Here is a 27,354-nt window from a genome sequence, read left to right as displayed (position 1 = left end):
CTCCCCCTCCCAATTGTGTTCAGGGCCATAAAATCTCAGTATAGACAACCCTGTGTGGTAACCAGCATAGTGAACTGTGAACACAAAAAATACCGTACAGGGGCCTGCAGAGCGGATCAAACCTGCCACCGTACTGCCAACCATATATCTTACACTTTCTCATACACACCGCTGTAAACACTTCCAGTGCCTAGTTAAAACAAGAACACCCTAGAAGCACACACTCTACATAGTGCAGTGTGCGACCCATGTCAGTAAGTGCTTCGGCACCCCAAAGTGGGGTAGTAAGCTCTGAATAAATGTTACTATAAATACAGTCTTCCCACTAAGAACCATTACCAGTGAAAGACTGAGCATGTGCTGGTCTGATTTGGACATGACATAATCCCCCCATTCCAGCTCAAATAAAGCAAATGGGAGATGCTTGGATGGTGCAGGTGGGTCTGCACTGGGGCTGAAGCTCTTTTTAGCCTCTCGCATTGGATGCATACAGTGTCTTACATGCCTAAGCGCCGCATTCAACTGAAACAAGGCCTCAGTTTCCAAAAATAAGTGTCGGTAGAGCCCAGAGTTACCGGTATCTTATACTAAACTACACCGGCAGAGAATATTTAACAGTATCATTGAGTGATCACGGTGTGGATTTTTGGAGGCGACAAGATTCTGCGCTGCATATCTTAACTTTGATGTTCAGCTTCTCATGATTAAACACAGCTTAAATAAACACAAGTCCACTTCGAAGCTGGAAGTGACTCAGACAATCAGAATCAAAAAATGTCTGCCACTCAGTGCAGGAAATGGAAAATTACACTAGGATCCCATAAAAAATGGGAGGGAAGATGTCGTAATAAAGGGGAGTGGAGTCGCATGGAGATGTAGAACAGAGTCTGACATTCAACTCATACATTTATTTAGTAAAAACATAGCCCCAGAGACATTGGCAAAAAGGAAATGTGTTTGTAGATCTAGTGTGGCTTCCTTGGATGCCAAAAAAAGGCTGCGTTTTAAAATACCATTGGTTGTATGACGTTACAACGCCGGCTTTTACCCCGCATGCCATTACAACGCGGGGATTACAACAAAATTCGTTACAACGACTTTCGCTGGAGGGCGCTGGAAAGTGGAATAGTTTAATTTTCTATTCCAACTCCAGCCCACGATGACAGTAGGGAAGGTGTTGGATAGAAAATTAAACTATTCCCTATCCAACAGCGCCCTCAAGCGAAAATCGTTGTAACGAATTTCGTTGTAATCCCAGCGTTGTAATGGCATTGCGGGGTAATCCCCGCGTTGTCATGGCTGTTCCCCATACCATTGGTTGAAAGATTATATGGGATGCGAGATCTTTGTGTACCTTTCTAGTTCCAGGGTACTATAGCTGTAAGAGAGCTCTAGTGGTTAATGCACTTGCTGGAGTGATCTGTGTGCACACTGTCTTGTTGCAGGTCTGATTCCTCATCAGATAGCACCTAGAGGTAATGGATCTGAATGTCATTTCGAAAACTCAAGAGGTTGCTCCTTTTGTTATGCATGGCTCTCAGAGCTGACAAGATCCTTGTGGGTCACAAGGTTCATTCCTGGTAATGTCGCCGAATGAGTTATGAAGCGGTACCATGCAGCTGTAAGAAAATTGAAGAGTTTAAGTTTACAATCATGCCCTTTTTTTCTCCAGTCTTCCCTTAATCCAGGATGCTCATGGCACGGTTGAGCTGTGCTGATGACGAGCTGAGCTCGTCATGAACAATGGGAATAGACATCATGCAGCACAGGAGGGGAATTGCTGCAGCAGCGATGGTGTTAAAAAGTAATAAATATTGGCAACTGCTAAATAAATTGTTATTATTGAAGTTGCTCATTAAAACAGATACATCTGACTTTCTAACAGTGCATGCGTATCTCTTGCATACTCTGCTTGGAAACATGAACAACAAGCCCCAAACAATAGATTATCTCTTAAGCATGTGTGACGTGACAAGCTGAGTGTGTCTGTTTCCCTAGATAGCACTGGCATCAAGTTAAGCTCCAACGAGCTCAGCACCAGGATTAGATGCAAACAAAAGGAGTGTTGATGGTCCTTTAAGTGAGGCATTAATTTGGTCTTAGCTGGATCTGAAACGTAAGAGATCTCCCCCCACCCTTTCCCCCCCGCAGGTTGTTGCTCTCAACTCTAAGTACAGTATGGGTGCTGCTCGGTGCTTGAAATGGGGATATAGAAGTGCAAGTACCCTGTACCAGAGTACATGCTTGTTTCTGAGAAGTGCAGGTACTCTCCCATTAAAAGTATTACGTCACTCTTGAGAAGGGCCAGTATTCTCCCTCTCAAAATAAAAAAGTGCCCATACTCTGCACCGGCCCATTTAAAGCACTGGCGCTGCTGGATGTGTCCCTGTGTTGGGAAACTGCTCCTGGGCAAAGTGGATCCAGCTCATTAACTCATGCCGGATCCTGCATCCGACTGTGTGCTGAGACAGCTTCCCGGACAGACACACAGACAGTTCTTGAGCTGCTGTGGGCTGGCATCTTATCACAGCCACACCCAGGTATTTCACAGGTCTTTAAAAGAGCATTTACTTGATAACCAGGCTTCCTTGTTTTTTCACCCCTTCCTAGAGCCCCTGCATCTCCACTCTGCCTATTCCTCAAAGTTGCAAATTACTTTTGCTGCCACAGTGTAAGAATGCATTTCCTGAAAAGTAGCCTAAGGCTTTCTTTTTTTGCAGTTTTATACAGCTCGAACTCCACCCGAAGGTAGTGAGGCACTTTTGCACGAGTACAAATTACATTATACAAGGACACATTGCTGGAAGTATTACACCTGCCCCCCACCCCCACCCCCCCGAATTTTGGCTCTAGTTGCGCCCCGACCTTCACCTATGTTATGTTATGTTAGTATGGATTTGTAGAGCGCACGTTCACCCCAGGGTTTCCTGGCGCTGTGTACCGCTGGGGAACCCGTCCTGGCTTTCCCTGTGAGATGGTCCCTATTGGGCATCCCCAAGGTGAAGCCAGGCATCCCCAGCAGCGAGGGGGCCGTTGTGGAGATTAAGCAAGCTATTGTCCAGAGTTGCAGCGTGGGACCCATGGTTAGAGAGGCACCTATCATCTTATGCAGTATGTTACACCTGACAGTGACTTAAGAACGTAAGTGCACAGAATGGTCACTAGAGGAAAAGTGGGCAGCAGTGTAGTAGGAGTGCCATGGGTCATAATGCAAACAAAAAAATCGGTCCCATCCCCATGGTGTAGAAAAAACAGCGACAAGTAGGTTGCAGAGGCACCCTTTCACCACTGGGCACTGGTGCCACTGCACCTGATGCACTATTGATTGTGCCGCTCATGGACGTAGGCCCTACCTCTGGCTCAGAAAATAGTCTGTGCTACCATGACATAAGAAGCCTATTGGTAGAGCTCTTGTTCACACAGGAGTAGGTTGGCGCTATTTGTAAGGAACTTTAGTGTTACCACGTGGACAGACGCGCACCTGCCCTGGCTCAGCACTGTGCTAGCCAGGGTGCTACTCAGGTCTTTTAGTGGGATGAAAAAACTGGGGGTATCTCAAAGGGGCGTGGTCATAATTAAGGGTGTGGCTTAAAAACACCAAAGCTAAAAATCTATGTTAAGCACAGTGTGCCGCCCGACTTATATTTTGCTGTTCCTGTCATTGCGTCCAGATATATGATACAAGTCACATCATATCTACAAGTCAGAGCTATTGGCTTTGTCAGTGGTTGCTAGTTGCATAAGATAAATAAGCAGCAACTATGGCTTGTATATAATATTGAAAAAATCTACCACTTAAAGCCCTGGTGACACCACGACAATGTTGCTTCTCATGAGTTTCAAAAAGAGAAGGGAAATCCAGAGAGAAAATGACTCTTTAAATGATTTCCCATCCCCTACAAGGCTCACCACACACGCACATGCAGTGCCTGCTGTCAATGCAGTCCGAAAAAAAAGGACCGCCTGTGCCAGGGCACAAAACAGAGCGGTATAGAGACCCGTTTCGAGGCCCCCTTAAAAAACTGTCGGTGCTCAGACCCGGCCCACTTAAAGCCCTCGTGCTACTGTAACCAACGTGCTCAGTTCGCCGCTTGGTGCTCTTTGGAAAGCTCGCGTTGGCCGGCCCTCTCACGTGGACGTGCCCTTCATCCTTCGCATATCTGCCCCCACAGGAAGGTAAACGCCCGGCTTCCCACGGCAGTAAAAGTTACTCTGAGGTAAGGGGGCGAGATAAGCGCGCGCATCTGCTGACCTTTAGGACTGTCTGAGCGCGCACTGCTCAAGAATGGAATGGAATGCGAAATGACGTCAGTGCCCCTTCCCTCCGGCAGGCGGCGGCACTCTGGGAATCTACCATTCATTGCCGCAGGCAGGTGTAATCATGCTGTATTTTACAATCTGCGCAAACGCCAGGAGAAATGTGACTTAGCGGAAGGGGCGGGAAACGTTAATTTCATCTTGAGCAAAGGTCAATGGGATGGTGCAACTTCAGGCAATGTACAGAGTTTCTCAGGTGAAAATCGTGAATTTTAATGCAACTTATTTAACATAAATTAGCTCTGTTGGGGATATTCTCGAGGTTGGAAATCAGTACACTGATGTAGTGGGTAAAATGTCTCCCATACTCAGGGCTTTACGTGGAATGAAAAAAGCTGAGGGGTCTCATCTCAAAAGGGTGTTGCCAATGTAATGAAGGGCGTGGCTTAAAAACACATATGCTTAAAAGTCTGTGCTTAGCATAGTGTGCCTCCCACTTGTATTTTGCTGTTTCTGTCATTGCGTCCAGATATCTGATACATCATACCCACAACACGTCAAGACTATTGGCTTTGCCTTAAGATAAATAAGCAGCAACTGTGGCCTGGGTATAATATTAAAAAAGCTTCCACTTAAAGCCCTGGTGACAGCACGACAATGTTGCTGCCCCCGAGTTTCAAAAAGAGAAAGGACACCCAGAGAGAAAATAACTCTTTAAAGGATTTCCCTTCTCCTACAACACTCAGCTGGCGTGACGTCATGCCGTAACTTCTTCACTAGTGAGAAGTGAGCAGTGTGAGCACGCGCGCATCACTACACTACAGTCCGGAAAAAACGGACAGCCTGTGCCGGGGCACAAAACAGAGCTCGATAGAGACCAGGGCACTGCCAGATTGCCCTATACCCTGATGCGACCTTTACATATTTCCCTAAAGTGGGTGGGTGGTACACGACCATCATTGACGAGGACTTCAACGACAACCAGGCAACCGAAGGTTGAAAAACAGGAACATAGCAAAAAAAAAAAAGATAAATCCCCCCCTCCCTCCCACGCGGCAGTGATTCATCTTGAACTCTGGCACAGTGAGACTCATAATACCGCCTTCCACCACTTGGATCAATGCCGCTGTGCTGGGCAAATGTGTGCAATTTGCCAACATTATGAGATGCTTTATAAACATATATGAAATCACACACTATCTTACTCAATAGTGTTCAATGTGTATAGAAAAATGTTTATATGCGTTTCCCCACTCTAATTATCATGCAACAATAACAATCTGTCCCCCTGTCTTACCAAGGTTCTGGATTGGATGGAATCCTCTTTCCTAAAGCTTAACGGTTCAAAAACCGAAATCATATTATTAGGCTACACGGCCCCTATCAATCTTGATCCTTGGTGGCCTAAGTGTCTTGGCCCCACCCCCACTCCGAAGAATCAAATTAAGAGTCTGGGGGTCTGGCTTGATCCGACCCTGGGTGTTCGCGTGCAGGCGCGCAGGGTTGCCTCGACATGCTATGGCATGCTTAGGCTCTTAAGGAAGGTTCTGGCCCTCCTACCATTTGAAGCTAGACGCCTCCTTGTCCAGTCTCTTATTCTATCCCGCCTGGACTATGTTAATGCGGTCTATCTGGGCGCACCCTTGGGCACCATCAAAATATTACAGTCCGTTCAGAACTGTGCAGCTCGTCTGCTCCTGGATGTGCCTAGACATAGTTCTGCGAAGGCTGCACTGCGATCCCTTCACTGGCTTCCGGTGCAGGAAAGGGTCTGGTTTAAAGCCATGTGTATGGTCCACAAGTCAACAACTGACAATGGCCCGGCCATCCTTCGTCCATTGTTTCGCCACTACCAAGCTCCTAGAGTATTAAGATCTAACATCCACAATCTGCTGACAGTCCCTAGGGTCAAGCGGACACGCATGGGCGGCCGACGTTTCGCACTTCATGCAGCTAAATTCTGGAACTAACTCCCCGTGAACATTCGGCTCGAACCCAACCATCTTGCCTTTAGGAAACGATTGAAGACCTTTCTGTTTCGTTGAGTGGTGGCTACCTGTTCTGGTCTAAAAGCGCTGGGATGCCTCCGGGTAGCCATGCGCTATATAAGTATGTAATCATTCATTCATTCATGCAATAAAATACTGTAAAAGCAGCACGCTATAAATAGGATAAAGGTCTGAGCCGCCCAGGACCGTATTTAAATCGGAGATATGCCTTACAGTCCAGTCCGCCCAACGAATGATCTAACCAACCTTTGCCAATTTCAGAAGCTAGAGTGGCATGCCCATTTTTCCAAGCAGCCATCTAGCTCTGTGTCAAACAGGGGCACCTCCTCTTTCAGTGAAGTGATTCCCTTTCATTGCTTGGCCTCTCTGTGGAGATCATTAACAATGGTTTCAGGGCAGGGGGAATTGGAGCATATACCCAGGGAGGTTTTGCACGCTCTTTTTGAGAGAGCTGGAAAACTGGTAAGAACACGGACCCACTTCCTGCCTGAAAGGAACTCGACCACAAAGCATTATACGAAAACATTAGGCCATACCACTCACAGCTACTCAAAATTCACGAACCGAGTTTAAATAGCACAACAAAAACACACACAAAGCAAACATGAACCTTAGAAGTCAGCATCACCACTGAATTGGACTTGCATCAAACACAACAACGTCCTACCAGACAAAACCGCCGAGCTGACTCTACACAGGCTTCTGGGAAAATAGATTGCGTTCAAGTGCCCAAAATGCCCTCATGAAGCTATCTATGGGGGAATGTTCCAGGCAAACTATGTATGCACCTTGCCACCCCCCCCCCCCACACCATAGACCTGAAGGGAGCTGACAGGAAGGATCAAGAGCATGTGACCTATGACCTATGCCAACATTAGACTACTTAATCTGAGACCCTTACCCGGTGGGTGATGAAGGCAAATATTTTATGTGATCATTTGTAAAATGTAAAATCCCCCAAAATCTTCTTTACATAGAACTAGGCAATCCCACCCCCTTGCAAACAACTATTCCCCCATGGCCAAAGGCAGAAAAGACGAAATCTAATACCAACCTACTCCAGAAAGCCTGATACATCACACTAACACCATGACTACCTTACAAGACCAATACATCTCTGCTTTTGAATTATTAGTCATCCACCTATTCTAGGGAAGAGATGCAGGGTCAAAAACAATAGATTCACCTGGTGAGGCGGCAATACCAGAAAGGGATTCCTGATGTTGGAAGGCATCCAGGGGGCAAACACAATAGAGCTAGGACCAGTGGCCATTGAAGTACATTGCAGTGTGTGCACAAGCACACCATGCTTGTGTTCCTTAGCTAGGGCCTGGGACAGCTTGCCCATTAAACCACAGACATCTATGAAGAAGGTTCGAAACACTTCCTCAAGGGTGCCGAGCGTGAGGTTGATGTGAGGACATGAGAATGGATCTCAGGCTAATCCGATAGTGGTAAGACTTCAATGAGTTGTCCTTGATGGGGACTTACACCTGAAATTATCTGTACATCTTGCCCTTCATATATAAGAGTCCAAGCACCTGAGTCCATCAGTTTTTTATTTCTATACGCAAAAGTATCCATTCCGCTATGATAAGCCTTTGAGTCCATAAAGTCCAGCTGGTGAAGATCTTTGGATCTCCGTGTCAAGTCTTGGATCCCATCAATTTCAGTAAATGAAAGGCTCTGCATCTCTGTACCTAAAGGAAACATCTAAGCCCATTACCTCTTATAGACAAAGTTCTCTTTATCCGTATCCCTGGGACCGAGAATTTCCTTTAGGCAAAGTGTGCTGAATCCCTGTTCCTAGCCTTAGAACTTACATATTAATGCAGGCGAAGGGTTCATAAGGCCCATTATTTTCTGCAGTTGAAGAGCTGTATATCACAGGTACCAAGTTTCCGAAACGATCCTGTAGATGCAGATGTATTATCTCCTTACCAGGTCTCTGGGCCAGGAAATTCCTTTAGGTGAAAGTTCTTCGTTCCTTTGTTCTAATCCTGTAAATCCAGACCGTCTTTAACTGAAAGCCTTTTGACCCCTGGTTCTAGAATCTGAGATATTAATGCCAAGCCAATCATGGCTGCTTGAAGCTGATGCTCCTCGGTGAACCATCTTACCAGCCTCCGGATCTGCATTCCGCCGCACTGTTATTCCTCCCGGAACAACGATTCAGCTACCGGATTGCAGGCTCATCATTTGAAGATCAATATCGCCTTTCTCCGTTCCGGCTTTGCTGAGAAATGAGCCGTGACTTTCCGTGCCAATGAAGATGCAAAGATGGCGCCCGGTGCTCGGGGAGCTTTAAGAACGCTCCAGAGGCCGAAAGAAGTGCTCCAGGATGCCTATGACCTCAGTCTCTTTCCATCTAGAAACGCCCCCTATACTCGGCCCACATCCCGACTTGCGGGCTGACCCCCGGGGAGATTACTGCGCATTGTGCCACTCGTTTGCCCGCACTGCCACTGAGTTACGGGTGCGGCTGGAGGGGGAGGGGCGCATGAACCTGACCTGCTGCATCCCAAAAGACCGGACTTCCACCGGGGCCCGAACCCGTCGCGACTGGAGGAGGCGGGGCACACGAGCCCGACCTGCAGCGTCCCACGAGACCGGACTTTTATTGCAACCTGCACCCGCGGCTGCTTCTGAGTTATGGTTGCAGGGGGAGGGGCACATGAGCCTGACTCGCAGCGTCTCATGAGACCGGCCCTTGACTGGAGTCTCAGCTCGAGCATACCTCTGCGATACGATATGCAGCGACTATGGACGCGGCGGCTGCAGGTACGGAAGTCTGATCTTGCTAGACTATTGACATCTTCCTAGCAGCCCCCGGCAGCAACAAGGTGACCCGGGAGCACATTGTCTTGTATAGCGAGCGGTTGAGGGGCACAGGGGAGAAAGCGCCTTCGATACAGCCACAAGTGCATTCCTGCACACACCACACGTGATGCCTGCAGTAAGCGGGTTGAGGCAAGCCCCTAAATAAAGTGACTTTTGCAGAGGATAATAAGAAAAGTAGAGCACCAATGCCCCATTGCACAACAAGCACTCCCCTCTCCTAGAAAATGATTAAGTGGGGACTGGCAGTATGTAACACCATGGACATAACCCTTTACTTGACCTCAAGATGGCTGCCTCAGTGGTCCCGTCCGCCCTGTACTACTACTCGAGGACTAAATCTGGACTTCGAACAGAACTCGAATCATGGCCCCCATCTGGCCTACCCATCTAGTCACTGAACCTGCGAACGACTGTGAAGACCTTGCTTTTTGGCCGATGCCCGGTGGAGCTACATGATAGCTATAGAGGAGATGAGCCGCAGACTTCCCCTCTGCCCTCTCCTACCTAGCCGGACTTTGGGCAGACTTTCCCTCGTCTCTCCGTTGTTCTCTCCCTCATACCCCTTGACCCTACCCTTTCCCCTCTACTCTCCTTTTACCCCGTCCTCTTTTAATGTTTTCCCACAGAGACCTAGCGTTCTGGCCATTGCTCGGTGGAGCTACCCGATAGCTAAAGAGGAGATGGGCTTTGGACTCCCCCCCCAACCCCCCCTACCCAGCTGTTCGTCGGGCAGATATTCCTTCATCTCTGTGTCCTAACATCCCCTACCCCCACTTCCCTGCCCCCTTACCCTTCTTCGCTTCCATGCTCTTTAAATGTTTTTCTAGTAACTGATGTTACCCGAATCTAATGTACTGTGTTTTTTTGTGGAACCTTATGTAAATGTGCTCTGATACCTACAGGTCTAGCCAGCGCTATATAAAACTCATTAAATAAATAAAAGCCTGCAAGCGAAGGGCTGCATGTATCTGTGCTAGGACCAATCCTATGGGTCCTTTCAGTCTTGAGGGGCTAGCTGGGAAGGGTTGGAGTGAAAGGGTGTCCTATAAATCAGCTCATTACCTGCACACACAAGTCCTGGTCCCTGGCCAAGGCACTTTCCAAGAGCAATGAATCCTCCCAAAAATGATAGGACATAAATCTAGTTTCTGAACTTTGCCAAAAATGCAGTCCTCCGCTCCCTCTTTGGATGTACAACCAAGTAAGTAGAACATTACAGACAGAAATAAGAAAGGAAAACTTTAAAAACGTAGACAGAAAGAAAAAAATAATCAAAACAGCATATAATGTAAGAGAAGTAAGGATGAGAGGTTGGTTGAGTACCATGGTGAGAGTTGAGGTTGAGAGAGGTAGAGAAACAAAGTAGTGGAAAGTAAGAGAAAGAAACAATAAGAAAGAGAAACAATAGGAACAGTGCTGCTGGAGGAAGGGAAACAAGAAAAACAACAAGAGACCCATAGTAAAAAAGTGAACTGTTACGCTGCTAGACAAGCATGACAGACTATTGGAATTATATGGCCAAAGGGTGCAAAAAAAGCACTAATGAAGGGGAAAGATCTCCAGGCAGAGATTGCATCATCCTGGAGAAGGTGCATACAGAAAGCTGAAAGATTAGACTTTTCAGAAATGTGTGCTGATCCACGACCTGATGCCCAGGTCCAATATGAAGTATCCTGAACTGAGCATCTAGGGAAATTTCCTCAGTGGATTGCCAACATCATATAGAAGCACGAAGATTCAAAATAGATGCAGCATGTTATAAAATATATACAAAATAAGTGAGTTATCTCCTATTACAAAAAATAAGGCGGCTGAAAAAGAAGTAGAATATGCGGCATGCCACTACACAGTGTAATACCGCTATATAATTGTCGAAATATCCACCTGCAAAAACATTGCATCCAGAATATCAGCTGACGCTATATTGTTACGGTATGTAGATGTAGAGTTAAGAGTAGCAAATCTATTTTTAACGCCGTATACATACTAAGTCTATATAGACAAAGTAGATCTTGTGGGGGTAAGATTTATGTGGGTCAATAGTTCGATAACAATATACTGATATAAAACCCCCCTAACTCTGTTGTACACTTCTAAATCAATACACCATCAAACAGTAACACCAGACACAATGAAATGCTCCAAGAACAACTTTTAAAAAGACATCAAATGTCTAACAAACTATGAGACACTCAAAGGCCAAAAGATACTATCAGATATTGGAAATGTAAACACGTTAAAAGGTTAAAGCTTTAGATGAGACCACTCAACGGTCATTTTAAATATTAGACAATTCTCTAACATCACCGTAGACTCAAAAATCAGCAGATGCTTTTTGACCATCAAATATCAACCTGCTACCGTTCACTCAAAGACCAAAAGAAGCTATAAGACAGTTAAAAAACAGACACAATCACAAACTCACAGACCACAGACAATTTCAGAAAATGACATTCAAAACTACCAGATAGTGAAATACTTCAGCACTTCTAAACACTCAAGGAGCAACACAGTTCAGAACTCAGGCATCCATCCAATGAACATCTTATACAATCAGACACTCAAATAAAGCAACCAATAAACCAAAAACTAGCTAGAGGTATTAGATAACCAATGAGCCAAACACACGTTTTCAGTCAAAGACCACAATGTATAATCATATTGTAAGCATCCAGAAAACTAAGAGCAGAAGGATGCAAACCAGAAAACAACATCTTTAAACCACTAAGCCCTTTTACAAATATGATTAGAACTACAAAACGATCAGAGAGTAAAGGACACTATAAAAAATTAGAGTAAATTACATTGTCAGGTGTTCAAAGACCAATGAGAAATACCAGACAGCCATGAAATAATGGAAATTAGCAGCATACTTAAGATCAGTAGACATCATCAGATATGAAGCAAGAAGCCCTTTCTGACAACCAGAGATCAACAAAACCCTAGAACTACAGACACTGATACTACCAGTGTGACAGAGAACAACCAACACTCTAATACCACAAGACATCCAGGTGTTGATGACTAAACATTACTTGACAACCAGAGAACAATGAACACTAGCAGATATTCAGAAACTTGAAATGAGATGTCACATTAAATAGGAAATTAGCAGAAACGCACCAGGCTGTAAGGTACGACCAGACAAACAGAGATTAATTAACCCAACTAGAAAACCAGACACTGCAGCCCTATTAGGAAAATTAAAACCAAATGGCACTAGTTGGTAATCAGTGGCTATTACAACATAGAAGCAACAAGACCAGCAGACATTTTTAAACAGCTAAAGGCCAATTGACACTAGCATTCAAAAGGAGACCACTGAACACTTTCACTGACCCAAGAGAACAATAACATACGTATTTGTAAAGCACACTTTCACCCGTGGGTATCTTGGTGGTGAATAACAGATGTTTATTGTTACACAACAGTACTCATTTTATCTACCCCAGAAGGATGAAAGGCTGAGTGGACCTGCTAGGATTTGAACCTGTGACCATGAGGTCAAACACAGGCCCCTGAAGTGGGCACGTTAGTCCACTAAGCTACCAGACCGGGCAAAACGAGCAATGAGCTATCAGACACCACAAAAGGAAATACAGACAAGCATGGGCAAACTTTAACCCACATTAAATTTTAGGTACTTCTAGGTAACCATGCTCCTGTAGATGGCATAAGAAACCCAGAGACATATGACCACAGACATTCAGAGACCAATGGATAATACCAGACAATCAGAAACAAGCACACACACTAGCTGAGAACTTCAACAAATGGGTAATATCAGACAACCAAATACAGGCAGATGCTACCAGACAAGCAGAGAACAATGGACACTGGCACAACCAAAGAGCAGTAAAACCCTTGCAGTAAAGCACAACACCAGAGAACCAATGGACAATTCTGTGTCATGCCATAAAATCCTAAATCAACTGAGATTCAAATTACTTGGGATGGAGACACTTTTCTAGACAATCATAGACAGGTGTGCAATACCAGAAAGATACCAATGTAGAATGACAGTCCACAGGGGCCAATCAACAATATCAAATAACCAGAGACTAATGGACCATGCCAAAGACCAGATATCAACAACAAGACAAACAGGCAACAGACTATGCCTGACAACTGGAGAACAATAATTTTAGACACTGCGACAACTGGAACTACTAGACACCTGAGACTAATGTCCAGTACCAGCCAATCAGAGACAAATAGGCTTTAAGAAAAACCCAGAGATCCAAATGTGTGTTCACAGACAACCAGAGACCAAAGAATAATGCCAAAAAGCACGGACACCGCAAAAGAACAAGGGACCAATGGACTTTATCAGGCAACGAAAGACCAAAAGCAAAGACTAGACAGCTAGCAAATAAGCAACTATACCAAATATCCAGAGACCAAACAAGACACTACCAAACAAACATACAGTAACAGACTAAACCTAAAGGATTTCACTAAACAATGAAGGACAAAAGAAAATGCCAAACAAACAGAGATCAACAAACTTTACAAGACAGATCAGAAGAGGCCAACGGGTAATTCAAGAAACGGACTGTAGAGACCTATTGGCACTACAATAAAGTCAAATACTAACAGACACAATCAGACACCCAAAGACCAATGGACACTACGAGACACCAACCAGCCTGGCGCACACTCTTGGATACAAGAAGATAAACTACAAGACATTTAGAGACCAAGGTATGGCTTCAGACATTTTAAGACTAATGAATACTAGGGACAAACAGATCCAAATGAGTATACCAGTCATCCAGAGACACAACAACACATTAGACCAAAGCAACAGACTTTACGAGACAACCAGAGATCAGATGACAATATCAAACAACTACAAACATTGGGCAATACAGGGAAACCTGAGACAAATAGACGATAGTAGACAAGGACATTGACCAACCAATGCAGAACACCATGGCGTTCACTCTGGGTGTTACGATTCCAGGGGGGCACGGTAAAAGCACATGGGATTTTACTGTTACCAGTCGGTAAATCCAAACCAGTAACATGCAATTACAGGTTAATTTTACGACATGCGGAATTACCCTTTGAGATTGAATTTTCTTGTCATGAAACCACACTGTGGGGTTTAAACATACATTTACCATTAACCCTGAACAGATGGCAATTCACCCTGGTGCCTCTTGATTGGGTGGGGTGGGGTGGGGTGGGGTGGGGAGGAGGGAAGGGGCAAAGTCTATAATGGGGAAAGGAATTGAAAAACCGACCCACATGGAATTAGACATTGAATTCCAGGAGGTATTCCCGCCACACCTGACTCTACTGTCAAATCAATGTTTATTTAGACCTTAGTCTTTAAACAAATATAAAATCAAATTACACAGATTAAAGCATCACAGTTTGTACATTCTCAATGTTAAGAAAGTTAATTTGTATTCAGTGAGTGGTTCAAAATTCGATGCTCATATTCGGGATAACATTACAAAATAGGGTTGACGCAATGGTACTGGGACCTGGGTATTCAATGGTGCATAGGTAGGGGTCCCAGTCTATGTGTTTCTCAATGCATACAAAAATACTTGAAACTCATGTACATATAACTAGTAACACGATTTTAATGAGTGATGTTATTTATTCACATCCTCATTCATATACATTTTATGTATACATATACTCTATATAGATAAACGTTGTGCCCTAAGTGAGGCGAAAAAAAGGGTTGGGGGAAGGGGAGTGGTCGGTGATTTGTGAGGATCTGGGTTGTGTAAAGTAGTTTCAGAAGTCAGATGCGGTCACACAAAACATTTTTTGATTGACATCACATGGGCATTTTGTTATAACCCCATACATATTTAACATTTGTATAATCCTATCCCATATAATAAAACACAGTGACAATGATCTGTTGTTTGTGGGTAGGTCTTGCGAAAGAAAGTCGACGTTTCGACCCCTGGTTATTGTAGGATGAGTTGAATCTTACTGTGGGGTCTTCTTCAGGACTAGAAAGTGATGTGGGGTAGGGCACCAAAATGCCACCTTCACTGAGGGGAAGCCTTGACAGTAGATGGTTAGGCCCGTGGGTTCCTACTTAACAGAGAGCGTGCTACAACCTTGGTTAAGAAACAGTACTTCAGGGTCCGTGCACTGAGCTGAAAGTAACTGTCTTCAATTGGGACTGGGAAGATAAGGACAGAGGGGAGCGAGAGGCAAAAAGAACTCAGGTGTGATGTAGTCAGGATAGCGCTGCGGGGGGACGTCTCTAGGCACCTGAGCCAGGACGCTCTGACCCACCGCAAGTTCTAGGTCAGAAAAAAGAACCGCTTCTGGAAATAAAGTGATGTGCTTATGTATGCGGCTCACAACTCAACTAAACCGCCCCTTGTGGGGAAAACAGCACTTCCAGGGCTTTTAATGTGACTCGTGCCCTGTAATTAGCTTCTCCAATGAAAGGGTGGAGCCTGGGGCCCGCCCCTTCGGGGTTCGCAGAGACGCAGTCAGTCTGTTATAGAGGGTTAACTGGAGCCGGGGTTGCGTGGCTCAGAATTGAGGGGGCGGTTATGAGGAGTTACTGACTGGCTCTTCTACGGCAGCACAGAACAAAATTCAAACTACATGGTGCAGAGTGCAGCTACCCATGTAATAAGCGCCTCGACGCCCCACATGGGGTAGTAAGCGCTATGTAAATGTTCCAATACAACACAGCCCTGTTTCTTTTCACACAATACCACGAAATATGTAGCACAGCTAAGAGTGCGAGGTGAGTGCGTGAGGGGAGAGGGAGAAAAGAAACGCGCAGGTCAGAGTCCGATGAGTGGGAGAGGAGCGGATCAGTCTGAAGGCGGGAGAAAGCGGGGTGGTGAAGAAATGTGAGTGGGATGAACAGTGAAAGTGAAAATGAAAGATTGGTCACTGAAAAGTGAGATTGTGCAAGACAGGGGAGAGAAGAACGGGGCAAAGCAGTGCAGAGAGGACACAGAAGCAGTGCCAAGAAATAAAATCAAATGCCATCCTAAATTAACTTGTTTTATACGGAACTCAGTACCACAGGTTTTGTCGTTTCAATGTGCTATAAAACACTGTTAGGATTATTACCCAATGTAATGGCCCTCAAAGTGTCGACCTGGGAAGCATAAAAGACTGAAGTGGCCCTATCAAGATTCGAACTTGTGTCCTATAGTTCACAAGCAGGTATCAGCCCTCACTGCTTAAACTACTGATCCACCTTGCTACAAAAAAAGCGAATGCTGTTTAAACGGTGAAAAAATATAATTAAAAAAAGCAAGCAAATGGGAGAGGTGCAGACAGAAGGGGACATAAAAACTATATCAACTCAAGAAACATAGGGAAAGGAGTAAAGAGACTTAAGGGAGAGAGACCTAAGAAAAGAACGGAGAGACGAGAACAGGCATTTATTATTTTTCGCAGTTTTATATGGCGTATTGATTTACTTTACAGGTGCACTAGTTACATCAAACACGGGGATGTTGAGTCATTTGCCCAGAGTCAAAGGATGCCGCGCCGACGCCGGGACTTGGAGCTGGTTTTCCCAGTTGCAAAGTCGGCAGCTCTGTCTGTAACCCACACCCTCTACTCCCGGGATAACAAATGCCGAAGTAAGTCAAGGGTGGTGGATGCATGCACAGAGCAGGCGAAAGGGGCTACGGTGGCGATAGAGAACATATGGGTAGGAAGGAGATACAGAGGGGGTAAAACGAGGGAGAGGAAAGTGTTGCTATGGGTAACTGAAAGAGAGAAGAGGAGGTGAGGCATGGGGAGGAAAAGGGAGATTTTAAAAGGAAGGCGGGTTGGAGAGAAGAAAAAAAGGAGGAAGAGAAAAATCTGGAGATGAGTGGAGTACAGAGACGAGAGAGTAGTAGACCTGAAAAGAAGAGAGGTGTGGAATTTGGAAGGAAAGAGGACACAGAAGGTGGAGAGAGAGATGCAATTCAGAGAGAGAGGGAGAAACAAGGAAAGAAAACAGGAGTCAGGAAGATGGACTACAGAACGTAGAGATGAAGAGAAGAAAAGAGGAGAAATGTGTATAAGTGTGAGGGAAGATGGAGTGAGACGAAGAAAGAGGATATCGGGATAAAAGAGAAAGTTTAATAAAGCTGGAGACTGCGGAGCTGTCCCCAACTACGCCGCCCTCAACTACGTCCTGCATCATCTGGCTATGCGGATCGAGGTGACAGCGCCTCTTTGCCACATCCCTATACCGAGGAAGCCTCACCTGAGTCCGCCGCTCCTGCCTCCGTGAGGGCCTCTCTTTCCCAGCTCAGAGGCTGCGCCGGGTCTCCTCAGCACCCCTCTCACACTCCCGGCTCATCCAGCCACACGCCTGTTCTCTCCGCCGAGATGCCCTCTTCCCCGGGCAGGTGATGGGCGCTTGTAAGGTCCGCGCCCACGGGAGCGCCGCGAGGCGCTGTAGCCCTGCGGGGGCGCTGCACCTGTCCCGTCGGCCCCTCCTCCAAGGCACAAAAATGGAAGAATAAGAATAAATAATAAAAGTACACCCGAGATCAAACCAAAGCCACTCAGCGGCGTGCAAAGAAATCCCGAACAAGTTAAGTGAATCCTGTTAGTGTCAGGGTCCAGTCTCTCCGGAAGGTGGGGCGCGACACCGGAGCATGGCACCCAGAAAGGAGTTTAGTCTCTGCACAGCACGGACCACCGTCTCCTCAGCACTGTGGATGCCACAGCCCGGGCACAGCGAGCCACAGAGATGGCAAGTGAAAGCCCAGGGGAGGGAGGTGCACGGGGGCGGGGCCTACGTGTAGGGCGGAGAGGGCAAACCTCCCGCCCCCGCCCAAGAAAAGCGAGAGCAGGGGCAGAAAGTGAAATAAAAATAAAGGCAGCGTGCAAGGTGAGCGGCGGGCCTGCTCCTGAACGAGGCTGGGGTTGAGTGGCATCCGGGGACCGGAGGAGGGGGAGGGAGGGAGGAGAAATAGTTACTTTCACACAGGAGGAGAGGGGAGGAGACCGGAATGCTTTTTCTTTTTCCAGGAGCTGAATAGCTTCCCCGCCAGGAGATTTAATCTATCTTTCAATCAGACTGATTTTCCTCCCAGGCTCTCTCTCTGTCCCTGACCCGCGTCCAGTTGGCCTATCTTTACCTCCCTGACTTTCTCTCTCACCCATGTCGCTCCCTGACTCAACTAACTTTTTTCACTTGCTCCACCTTCCACCATATTTGCTTTTTCCTTTTATTCGTCCTACGATCTTGCAACCATTCCCGTCCTTTCTCCTTTCCTGCTTTCTTTCAACTTTGTCTCTTTTCCCGTTCCTGTGTCGTCATTACTCACCCCATCTCTCACTGGCACCCTTCTTTCCAACCAAGCATTTCCTAATGCTTCTACCCTCAACTCGTGCCCCTCTCTCTCATCGTATAACTGCCCTGCATCGCCCCTGCCAAAATTTACTTCTGCACGTCGATTATCTATGTCTTCAATCTTCTACTGCACTCTCCCGCCCCCATCGCGCTCTAGCAACCCAACCCCCCCCCCCTCTTGTGTCTCAAACAAGTGGACGTGAAAAGAGGGATAGTCACATCGAAAGATTCCAGCTGATGTGTGCACTTCACATGGCAATGGCAAAGTGTGCCCCTCGCGCGCACACATTCGATCCTCGCGACCCCTACTTCAGGCTTCTTGTCCGCGTCGCCACGGGATGATGCAACACCCCCGCCCTCTGTCTCCTCACATCGCAGGTGCCACCAGGCGGCCTCGCTTTGGCGGTAAATTATTCTCTGCCAGGGCTGCCAAACTTTAGAAGAGTTTCTTTGTGCTCTTCATTAGATTTCCTTATTGCTACATTTCAGGAAAGCCTCGAAAACCTACCTGGCTTTTTTAAGAGCAAAGTCCCTTTCCTGTCATTCTGAGTTCTGCTTAGCACCGGTACACCTCTCGAGGTATTTGTTGCACTTAAGACATTGTATAACATACCATAACTCACCCCGAGTATAAAAAGGAAGCTTTTCTATTGGCTCCATAATTCATGTCTCCCTCAGTCAAAGATCGTGTCTTTTTGCCACCACTTCCTTGATTTATGTCCTGGTCCCCATGCAGGGTCGGATTGGGATCACAATTCGGCCTGGGCACTCCCAAAAAAGTGGCCCACTTTCCCGTAACGTGCCTTTTCATTAAACACCAATTGATTAGTCTCATTGGGCGTATGTTTATAGAAATGTTTGGTAATTTTAACATTGTATAGCTTAAAGAGCCAGTAGAATGGGTAAAAACTAGGAGCACTGAGTTTTGGCCAGGTGAAATATAATGGTCCAATGGCCACAACACCTGCTCTGAATTGAGTTTTAAAATCCTGGTCTGTATGAAAATGACAATAATCACCAAAATCCGGTATTTTTCAGCCTAATCAGTATGTATTTTAAACATGTAACGTAAGGCAAGTGCACTTTATATTGATTTCTAAGAATGCTGCCTTCATGATCTGTGACGGATCGCCAAATTAACAAAAGCAGAAAAGCCATTTAAAAAAAGGTTTTTATTCTACATAAAGATTTGTCTTTGATTATTATGCAAACACCCCCTCAAACCCCCCCCCCCCCCCCACTCACACACAGGCACACACACACACCTTGCAATCCACACTGAAATACACTGGGGCGGAGAAGACAACACCTGGCCCACAGCAAAGCCCCTGAATACTCTCTCCCTCCCCATCCATCAAGGACTCAATGTTTTGAGTTGGCCCAGTGGGGAAGGGGCCAGGGGAAAGACAGTGATTTTGGGCTGGGTGGAACCTAAGGGGGTGAGTTGAAAAAAACAGCCAGAAGAACAACTGGCCCCCAGGGAGGCCTCTGGCCGCATCACACTCGCATCCAGGCCCGGACTGGCCGTTGAGGGCACCGGGCAATTCCCCGGTGGGCCGCATAGTTGGGGGCCGGTTTTGGGCCCCTGGGGCTGTTTTTGTTACAGGGCCGTTATGCTGCAAAAACGGCCCTGTAACAAAAACGGCCAAAACCGGCCCTGTCACAGAGCGCGGTCGCACCTCTCCCCCTCCCCTCTCCTCCCGGAGGGGGGGAAGGGGGCCGGCCGAGCACTTTGCCAGGGCCGGTTCTGGTTCCCAGTCCGGCCCTGCTCGCATCCTCCCCAGCCCACTATAGCCTCAAGGCAATGGCCTGGCAGAGGTGGAAAGAAGCAAAGAACAAAGCTTCTGGGCCAGGCTTGGAGGTGGGGGGCAATGGGGGCTGAAGTGAAGAGGGGCCGTCGGCCGTTATCACCTGACAATGTAACCCCTGCAAGGCTGTTTTACTCTTCCTTCCCCGCCTCTGCAGGGGAGAAGGAGCACTGCTTCTGGGTGTGTGCAGCCCCCAGGGGCTAAACTGAGGTCTAGTGACACAAGTCCCTGCCCTGATAGTCAGCCTGCCTTACAATACAGCGTCCTGGCTGGGGCGGCTGCCAAAGATTGCAAGGCTGTGTGGGTCAGGTGACACACGGCGTAATAAAAAACGGCCCACAGATTACACTTACGGGGCCAGCCCATTGGCCACTGCCCGCCTTCCCAATTCGACACTGTCCCCATGCATGTGCTTAATTTGAGCCGGGGTTACTGGAGCTCGGCACCAGCAATTGATTGTCAACACCGGTACTTATGGCAGTCTGCCACATGGTGGCAGTGTCTTCCTAAATTAGCGCAATAATGGTTTATTATTAATACAATGTACATACAAAATAACTAATACCTTCTCCACCCACCCCCAACCCACTCTTATAAGCTTTGGGGGCCTGGAATAGTCTGAAGTGTCACACTTGTAGGAGGGGGATGGTTCGTACTGTCATCATCATCATCATAACAAACTTTATTCGATCAATCAAAATAGACCATAAAAGTACAAAGAAAGGAAACATATTACAATAAATAAATAGATAACGTTATAATTTCCAGTACATAATGAGTTAGTACTGTCATTTGCATTACTGGCAGGGGCAAAGGGTGGAAAAAGCTGCAGTGGCCTCCTGAAAAGTGCCCTGGCATTTTTTTTTTAACAAATGAAGCACTGACATGGCTCCATCTGTTATCGTGGTCAAGTCTCCTTTTACCACTCTAGCTTGGTTACGCTTGTTTACTGTTTTTTGTATGTTAAGTCTGCATTTATGTGTTAACATTTCTGGTCATTTGGACAGAGCCAGCCGACCATTGGAGTCAATAAAACACCAGTTTCATACACAAGTCACTGCACATGCAATCACATGTTTGCAAAACCCCTTTCTTACATATGGCCTGGTATTGCAGAGTCCCCTCAAAAAGTAATGGTCAGTAGGGATGTATGTTGATACCACTCATACTTTTAGCACGCATACCATTACCACGCATTTTTTAAAACGCAGAACCCATTACCACGGATACCTTTACAACGCATTACACTACAACGCAGGTACTATTACAACGCATACCATTACAACGTAAGTATATAATATTTTAAAATAATGTAATTAATAATAATTTAAATATTTTAATGAAATAATAATTATTTTATTATTAAATATTTTAATTAATTATATTAATTTTTATTTATTATTTTTTAAATATATATATATATGAAATACCCCTGTACCCCAAAACCCAAACCCAGCCCTGAAACCTAAAAATACCCCTGTACCCCAAAACCCAAACCCAACCCTGAAACCTAAAAATACCCCTGTACCCCAAAACCCAAACCCAGCCCTGAAACCTAAAAATACCCCTGTACCCCAAAACCCAAACCCAACCCTGAAACCTAAAAATACCCGTGTACCCCAAAACCCAAACCCAACCCTGAAACCTAAAAATACCCCTGTACCCCAAAACCCAAACCCAACCCTGAAACCTAAAAATACCCCTGTACCCCAAAACCCAAACCCAACCCTGAAACCTAAAAATACCCCTGTACCCCAAAACCCAAACCCAGCCCTGAAACCTAAAAATACCCCTGTACCCCAAAACCCAAACCCAACCCTGAAACCTAAAAATACCCCTGTACCCCAAAACCCAAACCCAACCCTGAAACCTAAAAATACCCCTGTACCCCCAAACCCAAACCCAACCCTGAAACCTAAAAATACCCCTGTACCCCAAACCCCAAACCCAGCCCTGAAACCTAAAAATACCCCTGTACCCCAAAACCCAAACCCAGCCCTGAAACCTAAAAATACCCCTGTACCCCAAAACCCAAACCCAGCCCTGAAACCTAAAAATACCCCTGTACCCCAAAACCCAAACCCAACCCTGAAACCTAAAAATACCCCTGTACCCCAAAACCCAAACCCAGCCCTGAAACCTAAAAATACCCCTGTACCCCAAAAACCCAAACCCAATCCTGAAACCTAAAAATACCCCTGTACCCCAAAACCCAAACCCAGCCCTGAAACCTAAAAATACCCCTGTACCCCAAAACCCAAACCCAGCCCTGAAACCTAAAAATACCCCTGTACCCCAAAACCCAAACCCAATACCCCTAAAAATTTTTATTTAAAAAAGATAAACTTACCTATAAACTTACCTAAACTTACGTTGTAATGGTATGCGTTGTAATAGTACCTGCGTTGTACAATAATGCGTTGTAAAGGTATCCGTGGTAATGGATCCTGCGTGGTAATGGATCCGTGGTAACGGTACTTCGTGCTAAAAGTTGCGTGCTAACAGTAACATACCGTCAGTAGTGACTGCCCTCATGTGATCACTCATAAAACATCCAACACAATTATGTTTTGGATCAGGGGTAGGAAACCCCGGCCGTATTTATTAAAATTAATAAAAAACATAATTCAAAATGATTTTTAAAAAATTAATTAAGAAGAAAACACCAACATGTTCACTCACATTTGTCATGCAAATTTTGACATGATTTATGGCTATCCTTAATATGAATCTAATACATAACCATACCTAACTGGAACATGCACGTTCGTTTTCTACGTGTCCTGTATGAGCCTCCACTCATCATCCAGATCGACAGCTCCCCAGCCTCCCACACAAGAATACAAAACTTCCTGAAATTTATCACCAACTGGATGACGGCCAATTCCCTCAAAATCAACCCCGATAAGACTGAGGTACTGGCCATCACCACCAACTCTAATCCCTGGAGCAACCTTTTCTGACCTCGGGAATTGGGCACCGACCCGGAACCGGCCGTGGTTGTAAAGAGCCTAGGCATCAAAGCTGATGCCAAACTACCTATGACCCAGCAAGTGTCTGCAGTAGTGGGAACATGTGTTGGCCTGATGAGACAGCTACGGAAGCTTGCCCCTCTCCTGACTTTTGCCACTCTCTAACTGGCCGTGTCGGTCATGATAGTGTCACGTATCGTCTACGGAAACGCCCTGTACATCGGCCTCTCGGAAAAGCTACTAGCTAGACTTCAGGTCATCATGAATGATGCTGCCCGACTAATCTTCAGACTGTCTAGAAGGGCCCATGCCGCCCCTCTCCTACGTCAGCTGCACTGGCTCCCAGTCAAGCAGAGAACTAAGTTCAAGGGCCTCTGTATTGCACACAAAGCCATTTATGGCCGAGCCCCCACCTACATTAAAGATCGTTTAAACCTTTATACCTCAACAGCGTACTACGATCCTCAGAGGCCTGCCTGTTGGTATGTCCTCGTTTCAGCCTCACCTCTAAAGGGGGAAGAGCTTTCTCTACCTCTATCCCCCACTCTGGAACAAAATGCCGGAGAAACTGCGCAAGGAGCATGCCCTTCTCCCTTTTAGGAAGAAGTTAAAAACAGTTCTCTTTTCAGAAGCTTGGGACCTTCCCTAAATCTACTACATCCCCAGGCCAGGACGTGCCTCTCTCTTCTGACAGCGCTTAGAGACCTGACGGTGATAACGCGCTCTATAAATGCAAATTACATTACATGACATGCAAGGTCCTGATTGCTCCCCACTAATTACCAGAGTGACCTTGCGCAGGAGGCCTTTGTGCCCAACCGATTCTTTCGAGGGCACCCCCTACGCCCTTCCAACCTAACCCCTCAGGGGCTGATGTTATGCCATGTTGGCGCCCAATGCGCTTCCACAGGGGTAAGCCCAAGTTGCCTACTGGAAGCGGAACTGCCTACCCCCTGCACCCTTCAGCCAAACGGCAGCGAGCGCCCCCTGGAGTGTGGTGAGGAACCACTGTCCCCCCCAGGCGTCCCCGTTAACCAATGGGATGCCTACTAAGAGATGTAAAATGAGTCGATTTAATCAGGACCTTACCGCAGACCAAGGATACTCAGACATAAATACGACAATCAATAAAATACTTTACAAAAACGTCAATTAATGTTAACATTTTTGCTGTGAAAGGAAAAAATAAATCACACACAACATTCCCCATTAGCAAATGCCATTTGTTTCAAGACAACCTGCCCAGATTCGGACCACATTGACCCTAGCAACAATGCCTAATAAAATTAATTCCTAACAAACTCCTTAACTTCAGGGATAGTGGGTGGGGAAAGAAATTAAGAAGGCACGTGTGGCGCGAAACATCAGCATGATTTTCCCACTCAATGTAATCCTTCGATACTCATAGTACACCCTAACCTTTACATGAAGCAACCTGTTGAACAGCAGCACTAGGCTGCTGTTTGGTTTACAAAGCACTAATATTCATAAATATATAAAATAAACAGCAAGCATGTATTTACAGTTGAAATGAAGTGAAAAAAAGATGAACAGAAGGTGTCATCACCACTCAACTTTAGGAACACCTTCAATTCTGGAGACATCTTGCAACAAAGTGTAAAAAATCCTTTCAAAATAGTTTATTTCATTAACATGCAGACACATTACAGTAAATCTTTTTAAAGTCGACCTTGAATCTGGGGAACTGGGTCAGAGTCTCGGCAATGATGCTGAACATCCTTTGATTCTGGGCAAATCACTTAATCTCCCTGTGCCTAACAAAAATGAATGTGTCATTTAATGTACCTGGTGCTATGTACAGCGCTCTGATACACGATTCGGGTCAAGTTCGCGCTATATAAAACTCTGTAACACAAAAAAAGTGCAGTTTTCAAACATGAATTTAGAAAGATTCTTGCCTCCTGTCACACTGACAACTATGCCAATTGTGAACCAAGAGGCATGCCAGTATTATGTGCACCTTCTGTCGGTCCTGGGTTGCCATTATACATGAACAACATTATAGTTTATTAAATCAAACACAAGAAGGTTTTGTTCGACACACGTCCTAAAGTCCTGTATTTCGAGGTCTTCTTATATGTGAAAATGAAGAAAAAGGAGGCAAAGAATAATACAACAGTAGCCTAGGATCACACAGTTTGGTCAAGTGGGAAAGTCGGGATTTATTCCAGGTACAACTTAACCACTATGGGGCAGATTTATAAGCACCTTGCACCTCTTTTGCGCCGCCGTTGCATCACTTTCGTGATGCAGCGTCGGCCCAAAAAATGCGCAATGGTGCGGGCTATTTACAACGTGACGCATCAGGGAGATGCGTCAAGCTGTAAAGCCCTAGGCCTTAAGGAGGCGTTCCGGCGCAGGGGGGGGGCGTTCCTGCGCAGGAACGCCTCCTAAAAGTGGCTGAGTGAAATCTACAAGATTTCACTCAGTCACTTTTAGGCCAATGCTACGTCAAAACCTTGCGCCTGGCTTGAAGCAGGCGTAAGGCTTGGCGTAGCATTAGTAGAATGGGCCCCCCAGAGCATTGCTGGAGCTGCGCCGCGCATGCGACGCAACTCCAACAATGCGACACCTTTACGGCACAGATGCGTGACGCATCTCTGCCGTTTTAGCCCAAGGTGCGCCGCATTGTAAATGCGGCGCATCATGGGTGGCGGAGGCATGGCGCACTATTACTGGCGCATCCCTGCTAATTTGCAGGGATGCGCCAGTAATTGTAAATATGCGTCACTTCCCCTATGTCCACCTTACACCTCCCACGCCCAGTGGCGTAGTAAGGTCAGGTGGTACCCGGTGCGAACATTTCTTGTCACCCCCGGCTTGACAAAATGGCAAAAATATGTGTTTAAAACACATATTTTTGCCATTTTGTCAAGCCGGGGGCGACAAGTGTCATCACTGAGGGGGTGACAAAATGGCAAAAATATTTATATAAACACATAAATTTTTGCCGTTTTTCACCCCCCTCAGTGATGACACCTGGGGCGGCCCGCCCCTACAGCACCTCCCTTCCTATGCCCCTGTCCACGCCAAGAGCACCACCCTGCTGGCATCAATGCAGCCCCCGATCACGCCACAGACCAAACTTTTTAGCCCTCAGGAAAATGTTTGTGAGTGCCCATGATGTAAACCCTAGAAGTGGATTTTAGAGAGGGCATACATTGTACCACAGATGAAATTGACTTGGCCACCTACAAAGGATATCTATACATATTTTCAGTGAGCAAAACAAAGGTTAACGTGACGTATTAGTTAGGAGAAAATGTCAGTGACAACGTAGCACTTTCACAAAAAAAATCCAATTACATTCAGCAGTTATAGTTATCTCTAATAACTCTAACTAGGGCCCTACAGTAACTATAACGCAAGCATCCGCCATGCACAGTTTGGACATTAATTATGCCGCACACTCTGTCTCCTTTTAGGCAGCCCATGCGCTATCTCTCAAGACATGCTGTATCTACTGTATGGGCTTTCAGCACGCCCGTCCAATTCAATTAATTCTTTCACATGCCTTTTGAAATTCCCTTGTTTTCATTTGTAAATAGTTTACATTTATTCCTCCTTTTGCTGTTTTGGTAATGCCCTGGAGACTAGCCCTGTTACATGGATCACTTCACTATCGGCCATATAAGTTAGTTTCGGTGCGTTACTTTTTCTTTTGTCTGGGCTTGTTTTGGCTTTCCGAATGCGCTCAGCCTAGGGCTGCACACTATGTCCTTCTGTTGTTTTCCACTGTCTTTGGTTTCACAAGTGCTTTTTCAGCCAGAGGCTATGTTCTTTTACATCCAGTATTATTTTTGGTTTTATTAGCTCAAATGTCCAAATCTTAAATACTATACTTATGTATGGAAGTTTAGTTTAACCCCTTCCATGCTGGTGACGAACCCCAGCCGTCACGCTCCACGGTGCTCGTGTGCTGATGACGGCTGGGGTTCGTCACGGCCCGCCCCTGTTCGTCCGGCGGCCGCACACGGGGGAAATCGCGGCCGCACGGAAGGGGTTAAGAAGACAGCCAGCAGTAGGGTCAACCTATTGACATTGTGCTTTTGACAGAGTGATTATTTGGATATGATTAAAGAGGAAAACATGCTGTTATTGCTCTGTTTTATGAAAATGGAAGCAGTTTAAGTTAC

The 27,354-nt window shown here is 46.0% G+C and overlaps 1 protein-coding gene across 1 annotated transcript in view; it reads right to left on the bottom strand.

Annotated features, from left to right (window-relative positions):
* Positions 1 to 17,455, bottom strand: part of LOC147668822 (semaphorin-3B-like) — a 233,109-nt gene extending 215,654 nt beyond the window's left edge. The window contains exon 1 of the mRNA XM_086948429.1: positions 17,320 to 17,455. The gene's annotated coding sequence lies outside the window, so the exon portion shown is untranslated. The remainder of the gene's footprint in view (positions 1 to 17,319) is intronic.
* Positions 17,456 to 27,354: the final 9,899 nt, after the last annotated feature.

The sequence above is a fragment of the Lissotriton vulgaris genome, unplaced genomic scaffold (assembly GCF_964263255.1).
Source record: "Lissotriton vulgaris unplaced genomic scaffold, aLisVul1.2 SCAFFOLD_437, whole genome shotgun sequence".
Classification (NCBI taxonomy): Eukaryota; Metazoa; Chordata; class Amphibia; order Caudata; family Salamandridae; genus Lissotriton; species Lissotriton vulgaris.
This window is presented reverse-complemented; position numbering and strand designations above follow the sequence as displayed.